This window comes from Arachis hypogaea, chromosome 15 (genome assembly GCF_003086295.3).
Source record: "Arachis hypogaea cultivar Tifrunner chromosome 15, arahy.Tifrunner.gnm2.J5K5, whole genome shotgun sequence".
NCBI lineage: Eukaryota > Viridiplantae > Streptophyta > Magnoliopsida > Fabales > Fabaceae > Arachis > Arachis hypogaea.
In genome coordinates, this window is record NC_092050.1 from 73781787 (window position 1) to 73803024 (window position 21238).

Consider the following 21238-nt stretch of genomic DNA (forward strand, 5'->3'; position numbering starts at 1 on the left):
TCTTGTTGAAGCAGATCCATAACCTGAAAGGACTCTGAAAAAAAAAAAATTGAGAGAAGCTAAATTACAACAATCCAGATATACCCTTTCAGAAATTTTCGAACAGGAAAAGGATATGGCAGCCGAAAATAATAATAATGCAAGGAAGATGCTTGGTGACTTTATTGCACCTAATTCCAATTTACATGGAAGAAGCATCTCCATTCCTGCCATTGGAGCAAACAATTTTGAGCTGAAACCTCAATTAGTTTCTCTGATGCAGCAGAACTGCAAGTTTCATGGACTTCCATCTGAAGATCCTTTTCAGTTCTTAACTGAGTTCTTGCAGATATGTGATACTGTTAAGACTAATGGAGTAAATCCTGAAGTCTACAGGCTCATGCTTTTCCCTTTTGCTGTAAGAGACAGAGCTAGATTATGGTTGGATTCTCAACCCAAAGACAGCCTGAACTCTTGGGATAAGCTGGTCACGGCTTTCTTAGCCAAGTACTTTCCTCCTCAAAAGCTGAGCAAGCTTAGAGCTGATGTTCAAACCTTCAGACAGAAAGAAGGTGAATCCCTCTATGAAGCTTGGGAAAGATACAAACAGTTGACCAAAAAGTGTCCTTCTGACATGCTTTCAGAATGGACCATCCTGGATATATTCTATGATGGTTTATCTGAGCTATCAAAGATGTCACTGGACACTTCTGCAGGTGGATCCATTCACCTAAAGAAAATGCCTGCAGAAGCTCAAGAACTCATTGACATGGTTGCTAATAACTAGTTCATGTACACTTCTGAAAGGAATCCTGTGAGTAATGGGACGCCTATGAAGAAGGGAGTTCTTGAAGTTGATACTCTGAATGCCATATTGGCTCAGAATAAAATATTGACTCAGCAAGTCAATATGATCTCTCAGAGTCTGCATGGAATGCAAGCTGCATCCAACAGTACTCAAGAGGCTTCTTATGAAGAAGAAGCTTATGATCCTGAGAACCCTGCAATAGCAGAGGTGAATTATTTAGGTGAACCTTATGGAAACACCTATAACTCATCATGGAGAAATCATCCAAATCTCTCATGGAAGGATCAAAAGCCTCAACAAGGCTTTAATAATGGTGGAAGAAACAGGTTTAGCAATAGCAAGCCTTTCCCATCATCAACTCAGCAACAGACAGAGAACTCTGAACAAAATGCTTCTAATTTAGCAAATCTAGTCTCTGATCTATCTAAGGCCACTGTAAGTTTCATGAATGAAACAAGGTCTTCCATTAGAAATCTGGAAGCACAAGTGGGCCAGCTGAGTAAAAGGATCACTGAAATCCCTCCTAGTACTCTCCCAAGCAATACAGAAGAGAATCCAAAAGGAGAGTGCAAGGCCATTGACATAAGCGCCATGGCCGAACCTGTGAGGAGAGGAGAGGACGTGAATCCCAAGGAGGAAGACCTCCTGGGACGTCCAGTGATCAATAAGGAGCTTCCCTCTGAGGAACCAAAGGACTCTGAGGCTCATCTAGAGACCATAGAGATTCCATTGAACCTCCTTATGCCCTTCATGAGCTCTGATGAGTATTCCTCTTCTGAAGAGAATGAGGATGTTACTGAAGAGCAAACTGCCAAGTTTCTTGGTGCAATCATGAAGCTGAATGCCAAATTATTTGGCATTGATGCTTGGGAAGTTGAACCTCCCTTGTTCATCAATGAACTAAGTGATCTGGATCAACTGACATTGCCTCAGAAGAGACAGGATCCTGGAAAGTTCATAATACCTTGTACCATAGGCACCATGATCTTTAAGGCTCTGTGTGACCTTGGTTCAGGAATAAACCTCATGCCCCTCTCTGTAATAGAGAAACTGGGAATCTATGGGGTGCAAGCTGCTAAAATCTCATTAGAGATGGCAGACAGCTCAAGAAAACAGGCTTATGGACAAGTAGAAGATGTATTAGTAAAGGTTGAGGGCCTTTACATACCTACTGATTTCATAGTCCTGGATACTGGAAAGGAAGAGGATGAATCCATCATCCTAGGAAGACCTTTCCTGGCCACAGCAAGAGCTGTGATTGATGTTGACAGAGGTGAAATATTCCTTCAATGGAATGAGAACTCCCTTGTGTTTAAAACTCAAGGATCTCCCTCTGCAACCATGGAGAGGAAGCAGAAAAAGCTTCTCTCCAAGCAGAGTCAACCAGAGCCCCCACAGTCAAACTCTAAGTTTGGTGTTGGGAGGCCACAACCAAACTCTAAGTTTGGTGTTGAACTCCCATATCCAAACTCTAAGTTTGGTGTTGGAGAGTCTCAACAAAGCTCTGCACATCTGTGAGGCTCCATGAGAGCCCACTGTCAAGCTATTGACATTAAAGAAGCGCTTGTTGGGAGGCAACCCAATGTTTATCTAATTCTTATTTTTATTGTTTTTCATGTTTTCTTAGGTTCATGATCATGTGGAGTCACAAAATAAACAAAAAAAATTCAAAAACGGAATCAAAAATAGCAGAAGAAAAATCACACCCTGGAGGAGCATCTTTCTGGCGTTCAAACGCCAGAACAGAGCATAGTTCTGGCGCTGAACGCCCAGAATGGGAGCATCCTGGCGCTGAACGCCCAGAACAAGCATGGTTCTGGCGTTCAACGCCAGAAATGGCAGCAAATGGGCGTTGAACGCCCAAAATGGGCACCAACCTGGCGCTGAACGCCCAGAGTTGTGTGCAAGGGCATTTTGCATGCCTAAATTGGTGCAGGGATGTAAATGCCTTGACACCTCAAGATCTGTGGACCTCACAGGATCACCTCAGGATTTGTGGACCCCACAGGATCCCCACCCACCTCCACTCACTCTCTTCTCTCTTCTCAATCATCCTCTATTCCCAATAAACACTCTTCCCTAATTAACCCTTTACCACTCACATCCAAACACCCACTTTCCTTCAAAATTCAACATCTCTTTACCACCTAATCCCACCCATATGGCCGAATACACATCTCCCTCCATCTCCTCCATATCTTCTTCTTATTCTTCTATTCTTTCTTCTTTTGCTCGAGGGCGAGCAACATTCTAAGTTTGGTGTGGTAAAAAGCATAGCTTTTTTGTTTTTTCCATAACCATTGATGGCACCTAAGGCCAGAGAAACCTCTAGAAAGAGAAAAGGGAAGACAAAAGCTTCCATCAAGGGTCTATAGCTCAGTGGTAGAACATTTGACTGCAAATCAAGAGATCCCTGAAATACCTCAGGGGATACATTTTCTTCCACACAATTATTGGAAGCAACTAAGGGTGAAACATCAAGAGCACTCCATCATCCTTCATAAAATAAGAGAAGATCAAAAAGCAATGAGGGAGGAGCAACAAAGACAAGGAAGAGACATAGAGGAGCTTAAGGACATCATTGGTTCCTCAAGAAGGAAACGCCACCATCACTAAGGTGGATTCCTTCCTTGTTCTTGCTTTCTCTGTTTTTTCGTTTTCTATGTTATGTGCTTATCTATGTTTGTGTCTTCATTACATGATCATTAGTAGTAGTAACTATGTCTTAAAGTTATGAATGTCCTATGAATCCATTACCTCTCTTAAATAAAAAACTGTTTTAAATCAAAAGAACAAGAAGTACATGAGTTTCGAATTTATCCTTGAACTTAGCTCAATTATATTGATGTGGTGACAATGCTTCTTGTTTTCTGAATGTATGCTTGAACAGTGCATATGTCTTTTGAAGTTGTTGTTTAAGAATGTTAAATATGTTGGCTCTTGAAAGAATGATGACTAGGAAACATGTTATTTGATAATCTGAAAAATCACAAAAATGATTCTTGAAGCAAGAAAAAGCAGCAAAGAACAAAGCTTGCAGAATAAAAAAAAAAAAGAAAAAAAAATAGGCGAAAAAAAATATAGAAAGAAAAAGCAAGCAGAAAAAGCCAAAAGCTCTTAAAACCAAGAGGCAAGAGCAAAAAGCCAATAACCCTTAAAACCAAAAGGCAAGGGCAATAAAAAGGATCCCAAGGCTTTGAGCATCAGTGGATAGGAGGGCCTAAAGGAATAAAATCCTGGTCTAAGCGGCTAAACCAAGCTGTCCCTAACCATGTGCTTGTGGCGTGTAGGTGTCAAGTGAAAACTTGAGACTGAGCGGTTAAAGTCAAGGTCCAAAGCAAAAAAAAGAGTGTGCTTAAGAACCCTGGACACCTCTAATTGGGGACTTTAGCAAAGCTGAGTCACAATCTGAAAGGGTTCACCCAATTATGTGTCTGTGGCATTTATGTATCCGGTGGTAATACTGGAAAACAAAGTGCTTAGGGCCACGGCCAAGACTCATAAAATAGTTGTGTTCAAGAATCATCATACTGAACTAGGAGAATCAATAACACTATCTGAACTCTGAGTTCCTATAGATGCCAATCATTCTGAACCTCAATGGATAAAGTGAGATGCCAAAACTATTCAAGAGGCAAAAAGCTATAAGTCCCGTTCATTTGATTGGAGCTATGTTTCATTGATAGTTTGGAATTTATAGTATATTCTATTCTTTTTATCCTATTTTGATTTTCAGTTGCTTGGGGACAAGCAACAATTTAAGTTTGGTGTTGTGATGAGCGGATAATTTATACGCTTTTTGACATTGTTTTTAGTATGTTTTTAGTAGGATCTAGTTACTTTTAGGGATGTTTTCATTAGTTTTTATGTTAAATTCACATTTCTGGACTTTACTATGAGTTTGTGTGCTTTTCTGTGATTTCAGGTATTTTCTGGCTGAAATTGAGGGACTTGAGCAAAAATCTGATTCAGAGGTTGAAGAAGGACTGCTGATGCTGTTGGATTCTGACCTCCCTGCACTCAAAGAGGATTTTCTGGAGCTACAGAACTCGAAATGGCGCGCTTCCAATTTCTTTGGAAAGTAGACATCCAGGGCTTTCCAGCAATATATAATAGTCCATACTTTAGCCAAGAATAGACGACGTAAACTGGCGTTCAACGCCAGCTTTCTACCCAAATCTGGCGTCCAGCGCCAGAAAAGGATCCAAAACCAGAGTTGAACGCCCAAACTGGCACAAAAACTGGCGTTCAACTCCACAAATGGCCTCTGCACGTGCAACACTTAAGCTCAGCCCAAACACACACCAAGTGGGCCCCGGAAGTGGATTTATACATCAAATACTTACTCATGTAAACCCTAGTAGCTAGTTTATTATAAATAGGACCTCTTACTATTATATTAGAGATCTTTGGATCTTTGGATTACCTTATGATCCTTTGATCACGTTTTAGGGGGCTGGCCATCTTGGCCATGCCTGGACCTTCACTTATGTATTTTCATACGGTAGAGTTTCTACACTCCATAGATTAAGGTGTGGAGCTCTGCTGTTCCTCAAAGATTAATGCAAAGTACTACTGTTTTCTATTCAATTCTTCTTATTTCGCTTCTAGGATATCCATTCGCACCCAAGAACATGATGAAGGTGATGATTATGTGTGACGCTCATCATCCTTCTCCCTTATGAACGCGTGCCTGACAAACACTTCTGTTCTACATGAATTAAGCTAGAATGAGTATCTCTTAGATCTCCTAACCAGAATCTTCGTGGCGTAAGCTAGAATGATGGCGGCATTCAAGAGAATCCGGAAAGTCTAAACCTTGTCTGTGGTATTCCGAGTAGGATTCAATGATTGAATGACTGTGACGAGCTCCTAACTCGCGATTGCAGGGCGTTAGTGACAGACGCAAAAGGATAGTAAATCCTATTCCAGCATGATCGAGAACCGACAGATGAATAGCCGTGCCGTGACAGGGTGCGTGAGCATATTATTCACTGAGAGGATAAGATGAAGCCATTGGCAAGGGTGATGCCTCCAGACGATTAGCCGTGCCGTGACAGGGCATTGGATCATTTTCCCGAGAGATGACCGAAAGTAGCCATTGACAGTGGTGATGTATCACATAAAGCCAGCCATGGAAAGGAGTGAGACTGATTGGATGAAGATGGCAGGAAAGCAGAGGTTCAGAGGAACGAAAAGCATCTCCATTCGCTTATCTGAAATTCCTATCAATGAATTACATAAGTATTTCTATCCCTTCTTTTATTTATTATTCGAAAACACCCTTATCACTTTATATCTGCCTGACTGAGATTTACAAGGTGACCATAGCTTGCTTCATACCAACAATCTCCGTGGGATTCGACCCTTACTCACGTAAGGTATTACTTGGACGACCCAATGCACTTGCTGGTTAGTTGTATCGAAGTTGTGACAATTATGAATTAAAATCAGAGCACCAAGCTTTGGAGCCATTACCAGGATTTGTTCGAGCCTGGAGATCACAATTTCGTGCACCACACACACACAAGCTAAGTACATAGTATGAAAACCCCAAAAGTAGATCTTCGCTTCTAAAGGAATCTCCAGCATTCTCAGCAAGGTGCCTCACGTCTTGCATATTAAAAATGACAAATACATATAGAATGAGAACCAGATGTTCTCAGTATGGTAACAGTGTCTAATAGATAAGATATAAGGCTCCGAGAAGCCAAAGGTAATCCTAAACTTCTATAACCCAGATCAAAGCATAGAGTTCTCACTAACCAGATATATGGTAATCCTATCAAGGGATTAATCTAACCTATCTCTTCAATTCCCGTTCTCTACAAACCTCCCAATCGCCAGTTTGAAACAACCCTCAGCATCACTTCCATCAGCATGAGGGATCACTCAAAGCAAACACATACAAGGAATACAAGTAATACACAGTTAAGAAAACAGATACAACATTTAAGTCACGTAGCATATAAATATAGATAAAAAATTAAGCAAAACCAAACACAATATGCATACTTAAACAAATCATACAATGCACATGATGCATGTCTGGCCTATGGCCAATGAGTTTCATCTGTCGCCAAACCCGACATATCCGATATTGAACCCTGGACAGTTTCTACGTGCGCACATCCCTAATAGTCTATGCACACACACACACACACACACACACACACACACACACACACACACACATATATATAATCATTCATTTATCATCTCATTGGGGGAGATCTTTTGGAAAGGTATAAGTGTTCGGCCACACTTGCGACACAGGGTCAACAGAATCTCAAATCTCAACCTGGAGCAAGTGGGGGCGAGCCACTACGTTTTCCCAGGGACACTCGTGACTCAGATAAATATTAATTACCATCCTGGAGCAAGTAGGACAAAATCTCAACCCTTGCGTCTACCCAGGAAGCTCAAATCATCTTAACCCGGAGCAAGTGAGGCGAACCACACCCTTGCATCTACCCGGGGAGCCTCAACAACCAACATGGAGCAAGTAGGACGAAACCACAACCGTTGTGTCTACCCAGGAGGCATGTTCTCATATGTTCAAGAGGAACAAAAGAGGGGATCTTATCCTCCCACCATCTCGCTGGAGGTGATTTTATAATATCAGGAGAACAAAGAAGGGTGTCCTCACCTTCCACCATCTCACTGAAGTCGCACTTTCAAGAAAGAGTGCTCAAAATGAAACAATCATGCCCAAATAAGTTTTTATAATCAAAATATATTTTCATAATCAAAACATGCTTCTTTAAACTTATCTCGATTATACTTCGATATGTCTTCATTAATCTACTTAGAACACTCCATAAAATATTCTAGCTAATTCACCCACAACACTCTACAATCCTAAGCCACCGACTTTAAATTCATAAAAAAAAATGGCCCTTTTATTTCACCCAATACTCTCTCGCTCGTCCTAAAGCCTAAACACTAGCTATCAGACCTTAAACAGTAGTTATAGAGGTTTAAAAAGCTAGAGAAATGGTTTAAAAACTCAAAATTGCTATTTTAGCAAAACAGGGGTCATGCGTACGCAAGCCACCTGCCGCGTACGTGAGATTTGAAAAGAAACAGTGTCGTGTACGCGAGACCCTGTCCGCGTACACGAGACCCTGTCCACATACGCGAGAATTCCATATTTACACTGTCGTGTATGCGAGATATCTGGGCAGAGCCCAATATTCGCGTCGCCTGACACTGTCACGTACGCAAGCCTGTCAGTTTTGCTAAAAAGCTGTTAAGTTCAGAAAATCAGTTTTTTACACTAAACTTCAAACGCGCATAACTTTTTTGTTAAAAATTATTTTTTGTTCGTTCTTCGAATGTTATAAACTTCACGGATCTAATTTTTATTCAAGACATTTCATAGGATTTTGGTGTCCGGAAGCCAAGTTATGGTCTGCCGAAGTTGGTCAAAAATAAGTTTTTACCAAAACTTACAATTCCTCTAGTTTTCCAAAACTCACAATTTAAAACCAAAACCTTCACAACCAAATCCATTCTAATTATTCCTCAAACATATCAACACCTAAATCCTTCAATCTATTCAACAAATTCCAACATTAAAATCAACTCATCATCCAACTCCTCATACATCACATATATACACATTCAATAACTTCACAATCATTTCCTCACCTAAGTTCCCCAATTCACATCATTATACTCATCATACATCACATACATACACAGTTAACCACCAAATCTAACAATTCGTAGCATTCACGCTTATCTTATGGCAATTAGCCTAAGTTTCATGCAACATTATATGTTAACTATAGGAAACCGAAACCATACATTGGCCGATTTCTCCCCAATCTCAAACACCATTAAAAGCCTCTTTGAAGAACGGAAGCTTGACGGTTTAGAATTCAGAATAAATTCCTGTTGCAAGTATAGTTTCTAAACCAAGCAATCATCCTTTCTTACAAACGTTTTGGTTGTCACAAGTAACAAACCCAATAAAATTTATAAACTGAAGTATTCAAACCGCGGGTCATCTTCTCAAGGAATTACAGGGAGGTGTTCTTATTATTAATTATGGAAAATAGTGTTTTTGGGTTTTGAAAGGTTTGAATAAGGAAAGTAAGTTGCAGGGATTAATAAATTAATATCTAATAAAACTCTTGGCAAGGTATGAAAATTTGGAAGTCCTATCCTAGTTACTCTTATGAGAATTGAGTTTAATCCCACTTAGTTAACCTTTACGAAAGCAAGGAAAAGTCAAGTGGACTAATTAGTTAGATCCCCAAGTCCTAGCCAACTCCTAAGGAAAGACTAGAGTTAGTGGAATTCAATTCAATTAGAGAAATTAATTAACAATCACAATAAGTTTGATAACTCAAGAACCTCCAGTTAATCAATTAAAGTCAAGAATATAAAAAAGCTAAATAAGAATCATAAATCTGAAATACCTCAATTTATATCAAATAAAGAAAATCCTAACATGAAGGGTTCATAAGCCAATTTGACAACATAAATAATTAAATAAAAGCATTCAAGTATCTAAAAGTAAAAGAGTAACATAAAGTAAAAGGAATATTGAACCTGAGAGGAAGTTGAAATAATAAAGTTGAAATAATAAGGAATCCTAATTCCTTTAAGAGGAATCCTAATCCTAAAACCTAAGAGAGAGGAGAGAACCTCTCTCTCTAAAAACTACATCTAAATTATGAAAAGTGAATGATGATCGCCTCCCTTTGAATGAATAGATTCCCCCACTTTATAGCCTCTAATCTGTGTTTTCTGGGCTGAAAACTGGGTCAAAAACAGCCCAGAAATCGCTGGAGAAGAAATCTGCCACGCTGATTTTCGTCACTGCGACGCGTCCGTGTGGAGCACGCGTTTTTTTCAAAATGTGGGTGACGCAGACGCGTGGGGAGGCTATTTTTCAAAATGACGCGGCCGCGTCGGCGACGCGGTCGCGTGGGCATATTTGTGCCTATGGCACGCCTCTAGCCACGCTCTCGCGTGACTCTCTGTTCACTTTTCTTTTCTTCCTAATGCACTTGTGACACGGACGTGTCAGCGATGCTGCCGCGTCGCGTGCGTTTTTTTTTTATGCAAAATGCAGAATGCAGTATGCAGATGCTGATGCAGATGTTATGAATAATTCCAGGTTCAACAAAATAAAATAAAACTCAAAAACAAACAAAACTAAATAAGATTGAAAAATGGAACGATCATACCACAGTGGGTTGTCTCCCACCTAGCACTTTTAGTTAAAGTCCTTAAGTTGGACATTTGGTGAGCTCCCTGTTATTGTGGCTTATACTTGAACTCATCCAGAAATCTTCACCAATGTTTGTGATTCCAATAGCCTCCGGGATCCCAAACTAGGCGCAGAAAGCCTTCAAGCAAGTTAAAGCAAGTAACAAGGCCCCAAGAGTGTTGATTTCTAGACTGAATTCCGAGGTCCCAGACCTTGCCTTTGCACCAGTCTTCTTGTTGATCATTAGTGTTCCAACCGGGTGGCAGGCAATCTGAATTCTCACTAAAGTGGCCAAACAACTTCCTAGACCCATTCAGTTGAGCTTTACACCAACCTTTGCATTTAAACTTTGAGCTTTCCACCATCTTGCATGACGACTCCTACCGCTAACCATCTTCCTCTTACGCTTAATGCCACAAAGAGCTCTAAGCTGACCATCTGTTTCAAGTAAAGCATATTCAAGCGAGCTAATTAAGCTTAGAGATGAAAGATTTACTCACTTGAATGAAGGAATAGATGGTGATGGCTTTGGGGAAGAGGTCTCCAACAGCATTGGCAAGGTGATTTCCAGCTCCATTCCCTTGAGTTCTTCCTTGACAACTTCCACCTCATTGTAAGCTTCTTCAATTTCAACCTCTTCCTCTTGGTAGCTTTCTTCCAATTCAGTCTCCTCTTCATTGCTTACCAAGGGCATGGGAGGTTGTGCTTCTTCTTCTTTAATCTCCATCTCTTGATCAACCTCTTCAAAGTCTTTAGCTATGATATGCCTTGGAGGTTGTACACCCTCTTTGGCATCAAATTCAAATGTCTTGGAAGGAGGTTCTATGACTGGACTTTTCCATGGAGGTTCTGCATCTCCTAAATCTTCAACCACTTCCTCCTCTTTAACTATTATGGTTTTCTCCACTTGTTCCAATACAAAGCCAGGTTCCTCATTGTCCACCAAAGTTTCTAGTGTCTCCTTCATGATACGCTCTTCTTTTGATTCTCCACATGCAGCCATGGGAGTACTTTGAGTGCTCAGATGTCAGGAAGCTATTATATTTACTACCTCGATTAAGGCAGTAGTGAGTTCCAGTATGTTCCTTTGCATCCTCGCTTGCCCTTGAAGAAGACCATGAAGGAAGTCATCAATTGGAGATTGGGGTGGATATGAGGGTTCATTATTTTGGAGAAAGGGTTCATAATAGGAAGGTGGTTCTTCTTGATAAGGATATGGAGATGGTGAATATTGAGGTGGTGGTTCTGGGTGTGGTTCATATGGTGGTTGGTGTGGTAGATATAGGTTAGGGTCATATGGTGGTGTTTGGTGGTAAGGGGCTTGTGAGTATGATGGTCCAAAGTTGTGTTGAGGAGATGGTTCATAAGCATATGGCGGGGCTTGTTGGTAGTCCATTAGAGGTGGTTGTTGCCATGAGGGTTGATCAAATCCTTGTGGCTCCTCCCATCTTTGATTGTTCCAACCTTGATACCTGTTCTCATTGTAATTTCCTCTTCCTGCAACATAATTGTAACCAGTCTCATAGTTAAAGGGGTGAGAGTTCATAGTAGCAAAAAAAAAATTAAAAACAAAAATAAAAACAAATTTAAATTAAAAGGTTATTGAAATTTAATTTTGAATTTGAAAATTAAATTTTGAATTTTGAAATTTGAAATTTGAATTTTGAAAAAGTCAACAATATAAGATAAAGATTTGAAAAAGATTTAAATTTTGAAAAGGTTTGATTTTTTTTAAATTTAAAATTTAAAATTTAAAATTTGGATTTTGAATTTTTGAATTTAAATATTGAAATTTGAAGTTTGATTTTTGAAATAAGATAAGATAAGATTCTAAACAAGCAAAAAGTAAATATTTACAATAACCAATAATAAGGCACACGTTTGGAATTCCCCGGCAACGGCGCCAATTTGAAGAACGGAAGCTTGACGGTATAGAATTCAGAATAAATTCGCGTTGCAAGTATAATTTCTAAACCAAGAAATCATCCTTTCTTACAAACGTTTTGGTTGTCACAAGTAACAAACCCAATAAAATTTATAAACCGAAGTATTCAAACCTCGGGTCGTCTTCTCAAGGAATTGCAGGGAGGTGATCTTATTATTAGTTATGGAAAACAATGTTTTTGGGTTTTGAAAGGTTTGAATAAGGAAAGTAAGTTGCAGGGATTAATAAATTAATATATAATAAAACTCTTGGCAAGGTATGAAAATTTGGAAGTCCTATCCTAGTTACTCTTATGAGAACTGAGTTTAATCCCACTTAGTTAACCTTTACGAAAGCAAGAAAAAGTCAAGTGGACTAATTAGTTAGATCCTCAAGTCCTAGCCAAGTCCTAAGGAAAGACTAGAGTTAGTGGAATTCAATTCAATTAGAGAAATTAATTAACAATCACGATAAGTTTGATAACTCAAGAACCTCCAGTTAATCAATTAAAGTCAAGAATATAAAAAAGCTAAATAAGAATCATAAATCTGAAATACCTCAATTTATATCAAATAAAGAAAATCCTAACATGAAGGGTTCATAAGCCAATTTGACAACATAAATAATTAAATAAAAGCATTCAAGTATCTAAAAGTAAAAGAGAAACATAAAGTAAAAGGAATATTGAACCTGAGAGGAAGTTGAAATAATAAAGTTGAAATAATAAGGAATCCTAATTCCTTTAAGAGGAATCCTAATCCTAAAACCTAAGAGAGAGGAGAGAACCTCTCTCTCTAAAAACTACATCTAAATTATGAAAAGTGAATGATGATCGCCTCCCTTTGAATGAATAGATTCCCCTACTTTATAGCCTCTAATCTGTGTTTTCTGGGCTGAAAACTGGGTCAAAAACAGCCCAGAAATCGCTGGAGAAGAAATCTGCCACGCTGATTTTCGTCACTGCAACGCGTCCGCGTGGAGCACGCGTTTGCGTCACCTAGCGTCAGGGTAACTATGACATATTATATATCAAATCGAAGCCCCGGACGTTAGCTTTCCAACGCAACTAAAACTGCATCGTTTGGACCTCTTTATCTCAAGTTATGACCATTTTAGTGCGAGAGGGTCAGGCTGATAGCTTTGCAGTTCCTTCAACTTATTGTATTCCTTCCACTTTTGCATGCTTCCTTTCCATCCTCCAAGCCATTCCTGCCCTGTAATATCTGAAAACACTTAATACACATATCACGGCATCGAATGTTATAAAGGGAGAATTAATATTAATGAAATTAAGGTCAAAGGAACATGTTTTCAATCATAGCACAAAATCAGGACGAAAAATATAAAACATGCAATTAGTATGAATAAGTGGGTAAAGAATTGAAAAAAACCACTCAATTGAGCACAAGATAAACCATAAAATAGTGGTTTATCACTCTTCTCCACAAGTCTCCAAGTTTCCAATTTGCCAATTTAGCTAGTCCCAACCACCAAGGCTCCAATTCAAGCACTCAAGTTCACCAATTTAACTTCTATCCACATGAATTCAATTTAAATTTCACATAATTTACCAAAATCACACTAGGGTTCAACTAATTCATCAATTTACACGGATTTAGTAATTTCAAACCTTATCCATGGATACTTGGGGCACAACCCAACAATTACCCAAGACATTGGGGATTGATTATGTTGAGAGACATTGAATTACCAAAAGATTGGGATTCGGTTACTTATAATCTGTCATGGATCTTGATGATTTGGTTCTTGCTAGTAAAGAATTTTATGAAAATAATCACGTTGTAGAGTTCATAAGCCAATTTTGGCAACATAAAAAATTACCAAGTGAAATAGAGCAACTAAAGTAATAGAGTAAATAAAAGTAGAAGAGAACATAAATTAAAGGAACATTGAACCTGGAATACAGAAGAAGTATGTAACAACCCATTTTCAATATGTCTAGATCATACCAGAAACTGAGCGCTACCAATTTGTCTTCCTAATTATTATCTATTATTTATCATATGAGCCTGATTCGTTGTTAAAAACGTAGTTAATTTGCGGGGGTTTTTTTTTTTTGAAAACATTTGGATTAATAGACGGAATCATTCATAATCAATTCACAACTGATAACAGATAAAACAGTTATAAACAACCACACATAAATACATCACAAGCAGTCAACAACATTCAGTGATCCAACTTTTATTTAAGTATAGACTTTTAGTTAGAACACCCCTAGGTATAGCTAGATAATAACTATATACATATATATACATATATATACATACAACATCCTAGGCCCTGACCTGTTCAAGAAGTCCCTAAGCTGGCGCCCAGGCTAGCCTAGACTCTATACTCACCTAGTCCCTCTAAACTACTAAAGCGAGGGAAAGTACGTTCTAAGTCTTCAAAAATCAAGTCAGGTGGAACGTCATCAAAAGATAGAACATCATCTGCTACTCCTCTGCACGATCAGACTTTTCCACAGGACGTCTCTCTGGTACCTCATGAAGTAGCCATACAATAGGAATCTCGTACACAGGATTTAGGTTAAAGTGCGCATACGAACGGGGTGCAAACATTGGCTGGTCTCACAGTATATACATATAATCAGAGAACGATATTCACCCTAGACTCAAAAGACTATCTAGAGCAGAATCCTCTTCTTGCGAACGGTCATCAGCGAACTATGGTAAGGTACTCTTACTTCCATCTGAAGGGGGAAGGGAGAGAGAAGGGGTAAGAACTGGGGAGTTCTTAGTAGGGTCGGGGTTATTAGTTAAGTTCATTAATTTTGTGTTGTTTAGCAGTAGACAGAAGAAACAGATAAATAGAGAAAATAGAAAGTAAAACACAAACAAAAGAATACAAGAAAACAAAACACAGACACAGAGAATAGAATGAAAACAAGGAAAGCATACATTCAAACAACAATCATAACAGAGAAAATGCGCAACCAAGTATGATGCATGTCTATCCTATGCAGGCCATGAGCTCACGTGTCGGTTTACACCCTGCAGCCCGACATTACCTAGGAACTAGTCCTAGATATGGCTTATTTTCTGTAGGTGAACTTCGGCCTACAGAAATAGCACTCCCGTAAGTGAACTTCGGCTTACAGGAATAGTCTAAACACAACACAACAACTTTCTGTAGGTGAACTTCGGCCTACAGAAATAACACCTCTGTAAGTGAACTTCGGCTTACAGAAATGGTTTAATCACAACAACTTTCTGTAGGTGAACTTCGGCCTACAGAAATAGCACCTCTGTAAGTGAACTTCGGCTTATAGAAATAGCGCCCCTGTAAGTGAACTTCGGCTTACAGGTATCACAACTCTCTGTAGGTGAACTTCGCCTACAGGAGCAACACCCTGAGATACACAATTGATATTCACTGCAGGTGAACTTCGGCCTACAGGAATAACAACTTACTGTAGGTGAACTTGGGCCTACAGGACCTCTAGGGCCAATAGAAAAGCATCAGATGAACATATAATAGAATATCATGCCACAAGGCTTAACTCTTTATTTTTATACTCTTCTCCTCTATTCTCTTTGTTATATTACTCTTTTCTCATTATCATCATTCAATATCATTCTCATTATTCATCATCACTTTCACATTCTTATGCAGTACTTCTTTCTTTCTCTATTCAATCATACTATACAAACTTTACATCTTTCAATTTCACAATATCTTGGCTCAAACCATTTCTCTTTATCATATTACTCTTTTCACTTTGTCTTTTTACTCTGCTTTGATTACTCTTTTCTCTGTATCTCTTTACTTTTCTCTGGTTACTCTGTTCTCTGTGTTTTCTTTACTCTGCTATGATTTCTCTACTTAACGTATGTATTTAAAGCTTATGTAAATTTTGGTATGAATAGTTAGCCTGTCCCAAGTATAGGTTCATTAAGTCTATACTGAAACAGTTTAACTTTTCATATAATACCTAACCCTAGTCGCAACTCAAGGACTAACTATGTTGCCCTAGTTTGTTCACTAGTCTCTGTCTATTTTTCTGTCATTAAAACTTTACAGACTTTTTCTTCGATTTTTATCTTTTCTTCAACTTTTTATCTTTTATTTATCTTTGCCTCACTAATATTTTTTTACCACTCCCTAAGTGTTTTATGAAGGTAATTATGAGATTCTACACTTAAAGTTGTCTTTCTAAAGCTTTTACAGAAAACTGCCTTTTCCGCATTATTTTATTATTTTTATTAAAATATTATTTTTAATTAAATATTATTATTTAATATTTTATTATTATTTATTATTTTAATACTAAATTTTCGAAAATTAACTTACCTTTTACTTTTAACCTTTAAAATTCACTTTTTACCACCCGTAACTTTTAATATTTCTACTTTTACCACCCTAACTTTTAGAAATTACCAATAACCCCTTAAACACCAAAAATTTTACTTCCTTGCCCTTTTAAGGATCTAAAGCTTGTTCTTCATTGTTCTTCATCACACTCAAAGTGTTCTTCGTGTTCTTCGTATATTCTTCAGATTCTTTTTCTGTTTTTACCCGTTTTTTAGTCTTTTCAGCAACCGATTTTTACCATAATTCATAATAAATTTGCAGCCACTAAAACCCCATCTTTTCTACATGATTTTAACACAAATTGAACCCCAATTTAAGGTCTAGGGTTCATTTTTCCAGCAGCCACAAGAACACACATTCATAGCTTAAATTTCATCAAATTTTCACCATAATTTCAACAAGAATCACTCATATAAACAATCAATTTCAAGCATAACCAAACCATATCATAATCACACAATTCAAACACAATCAATCAACATTAATTTTACCAAACCCTACCTGGTTTTGCTACTCCTAATTCGGTTAAACTTTCAGGTGGTCCTTAAGCACTTTTTCCTCCTAAATCACATCAAGAACAACTTTAAATCCAAAAATTCTCAACTGACCAAATCTCACTCAGTATGTTAGGAAGAGATATCTCACCTTATACTTGCTGGAAATTCACGTTTCTTGGCCCTCAAGTCAAGTTAAGCATGATTCCTAAGGAAGAACATCAAGAAAACACATGTTTTGCATGGTTTTCCTTGAAAACCGAATTGAAATGGGAGGGAGACAGCCATCTCACCTTATTTCCAGCCTTGATAAGTCACATGGTTATGTAGAGGAAGAAGAGAGGATCATTTTGGTGAAATCGGAGTTTTGATTTGAGTTTTAGTTCAGAAGAAATCAAGCTTTGAAGATTAAGTGTTCATAAAAGTTTTTCTCGTTTCTCTCTTGTTATTTTCGGCCAAAATGATGAAATGAGACAGCCTTGGAGGTCTTGGGGGTGTAAGGTGAGTTGTGATTGGTTGGCTTGGAGGTGGGTTAAAATAATATTAAAATATCTCAGGTGTACAACTACTAAAACTAGATGTATCGGAACACTTGTAAAAACATCTCTAAAAATTATTTTCTGAGCTACTAGCATAAATGACACTAGTGACATATTTATTATGAGAATAAAACATGTATAATGAGGCCTTAGCATTGCTAAAGTCATCAGAGAGTGCTGGTGCTAAGCTGCACCAGTATACCGTAAACCTGGTTAAACCGATTTTCTGTTTTTAACAAAAATAGACCAGGTAACCTTATAATATCATTCAAGCATGTTCTAATACTAATATAATGATAATATTATACTATTATCTCTCTCCTCTCATGAATTGAGTCCGGTTCGTCAAACAGAGACTATTTACGAAAATCAAAATCAAAGCTACCAACCGATACGGTTCAAAAACTAGGTTCTTCGTGATTGCATTATCGAGCTTGCCTTAGAGGAGGCTCTAGCTTAAGGATGATATAATGATAATGAGGATTGAGATGCTTGATGATATAACAGAGGTGTTCGCTTTACTGATCTTCCGGAGAAATCCGTACTTTCAGAAAAGATCTCATATACTCAAAAATCAGGGTTGTTACAAAGTAAATCTAACCTTTAAGAAAAATCCTAATCCTAAATCCTAAGAGAGAGGAGAGAGCCTCTCTCTCTCTCTAAAACTACATCTAAAACCTAAAATTGTGAATAATGAATGTTGTATCTGTTGTATGAATGAATGGATAGATTCCCCCACTTTATAGCCTCTAATCTGTGTGTTCTGGGCCAAAAACTGGGTCAAAAATAGCCCAAAAATTGCCCTCAGCAATTTCTGGTACGTACAGGTCACTGCAAAGTCACGCGTTAGCGTCGTCCATGCGTTCGCGTGAATTGCATTTTTTCCAAGTCACGTGTCCGCGTGATCCACGCGTGTGCGTCGCCTATCTTTGAGGAAGCTATGGAAAATTATATATCATTGCGAAGCCCCGAATGTTAGCTTTACAACGCAACTAGAACCGCATCATTTGGACATCTGTAGCTCAAGTTATGACTGTTTTAGTGCAAAGAGGTCAGGCTGTACAGCTTTAGCAGTTCCTTCAGTTTCTTGTATTCCTTCCAAATTTGCATGCTTTCTTTCCATCCTCTAAGCCATTCCTGCCTTATAAATCCTGAAATCACGTAACACACATATCAAGGCATTGAATGGCATAAAGGGAGAATTAATATTTGGTAATTTAAAGGCCAAAGAAGCATGTTTTCAATCATAACACAAAATTAGGAAGGAAAAATGTAAACTCATGCAAATCATATGAATAAGTGAGTAAAGAATTGATATAAACCACTCAATTGAGCATAAGATAAATAATAAAATAGTGGTTTATCAATCTCCCCACACTTAAACATTAGCATGTCCTCATGCTAAGCTCAAGAGAAGCTATAAACGAGTGAAGGGGAATGGTAAAACTTATGAAATGCAACCTATCTATATGAATGCAACTAAATGCAAGAATACTTCTACCTATTTGGTTAAAAGTAAACAAGTTCTTCAAGACAAAAATAAATCAGACTCCACTAATTTAAATCATACAATAAAGACAAGTAAACTTGTAAGAAGACAGCTCATGAAAGCATGGAACATAGAATCAAGCATTGAACCCTCAATGGTAGTGTATGTGCACTCTAATCTCCCAAGTGTATAGGATAATTCACTCTACTCTTCTCTAATCATGCTTTCTAAACTTTGTTCTTCATCTAACCAATCAACAAAAAATTTAATGTACCAATGCAAACATCATGAGGTCTTTTCAGGGTTGTAATGGGGCTAAGGTAAGGGTGAGGATATATGTATGGCCAAGTGAGCTATAATATGAATCTTTAATTAACCTAAACTCTTCACCTATACACACACTCTATGTACTTCTAAAATCATGCCTAACTACCCAAAATTCCCATTTTTGCATATCATACTCATGTATCAACTTTTTTTTTAATTTTATCACATATGCATTGATTTTTCATTAACTTAAAATTGGGGTAATTTTGTCTCCTTATTTAATTACTTATTTATTTATTTATGTTGGAAATATATATTTTTATTTTTTTATTTTTTTATTATTTTTTTCTTTTTTTTGTTTTTTTATATAAAAGCAAACCATAACATATCAATGCACATGGATATTTGATCTTTTTGGTTTCACATGAGTAGGTACCCAAATTCTCAATATTTTATCATTTAAACACTGTACACTTTCATTAACCCAAGTACCCACAGTTTTTCCACACTTAGTTAACACACTATCTTAAACTAACCAAAGATTCAATTGGGATTTTTAATCTGTTTTTCTGCTTAAGGCTAGTGATGTGGTAAAATATAGAACAAATGAGAATAAAAAGGCTCAAGGTGGTTAACAAGGGTGGCATAAAAGGGTAGGCTATTTGGGATAAGTGAGCAAAAATAAGTAATGGCATCAATCATATGCAAGCATGTAAATACACTAAATAGTGGACATATAGAATGGAACAAAATAAAGATCACAATTATAGAGAAGTAAACACACAAGAATTAAAATATTATGGTTAAATAGTGTAACCATGTAATTAAGCTCAAATCTCACAGGTTGTGTGTTCTTTAGCTATAATTCATGTTCCAATTTACAATCTTCAAAGAAGTTTTAACACAAATTTTTTTTTAAATTTAAATTAGTGAAATATTATAAAATAGAGCCTTGAAAAGAAATTTATTACTTTAACCAAGTAGTAACTAAATGCATAAAATTAAACAAACATGCAATTAAACATGAAAAAGCAACAATGAACTAACAAATAAAGTAAGATATTGGTGTTGAGAAGAAAATAACTAACCCATGGAGATCGGTATCGACCTCCCCACACTTAAAGATTGCACCGTCCTCGGTGCATGCTAAGATGTGCAAGTGGATGGGTTGCTTCAACTGATGCTTTTCTCTAAAGATTGTGCAGGTGGACTTGTCTGTTGCCCCATGTAAACGTCTTCCGGTTCCCTTCCTGGTGGCCATCCTGAAAGAAAAAGGGAAGAAAAGTAACCCAAAAATAAATATAAGAAACAATTTAAAATATGGTTGGGTTAATACCAAATGATGAGAGTCTCAATTACATGGTAGCTACAACATGAAAGTGAGAAAGCAATAGAAGCACATGGCATACCAATGGTGCAAAATTTGCAACAACGAGGGGGAGTGTGTGGGTAATGCAAGGTAGTATAGGTGCATATCATTGCAAATGGAATGCAAGTATCATAAAAGAATAGCATTGACTTATGAATAATAAACCTAATCAGAATAAAACAAGTCATGAAGCACCAGAATAATTCAAGATGCAACAGTTTGAATAAGAAAATTTTAACACCAATGGAAAAATAATAAATTTAGAAAAGAAAAAAAAATATGCACAAAATTAAAATGCAATGAATGAAAGTATGCAGATAAAGTAAGTAAAATAGAATGAAAGTGAAGAAGGATGAGAAGTTAAAGAGATGAAGAAGAATAAAATAAGAAAGGAGGAAGAAAGAATAAGAAAAAATAGAAGAAAGAAGATGAAATGATAATAGAAAGATAAGTAGGATTGGAGAAGAAAAGATAGGAATTCTGGCGCTGATCTGGATAAACTGTGCGTCGCATGCGACGCGGACGCGTGGAGCACGCGATCACGTGGTGTGTGATAAGTTCAGGTGACGCGGACGCCTGGGTTACGCGTTCGCGTGAAGTGATTTATGCTATTGGCACGGGTGCAGCCTCGCGTACGCACAACTCTCTGTTTTATACGCATTCTGCCAAAAATTTGGGTGACGCGTTCGCGTGGGTGACGCGATCGCATGAATGGCCATATTTTAAAAAACGATGCGGACGGGTGGGGTACGTGGTCGTGTGGTAGGGCTTGTGCTTCCAGCACCATTCCAGCCCCACTCCATCA

The 21238-nt window shown here is 37.7% G+C and overlaps 1 non-coding gene across 1 annotated transcript; it reads right to left on the bottom strand.

Annotated features, from left to right (window-relative positions):
- Nucleotides 1–511: 511 nt before the first annotated feature.
- LOC112752479 (small nucleolar RNA R71) lies at nt 512–619 on the bottom strand. Its single transcript, XR_003176914.1, has one exon. It is a non-coding gene; the product is annotated as a small nucleolar RNA R71 (small nucleolar RNA).
- Nucleotides 620–21238: the final 20619 nt, after the last annotated feature.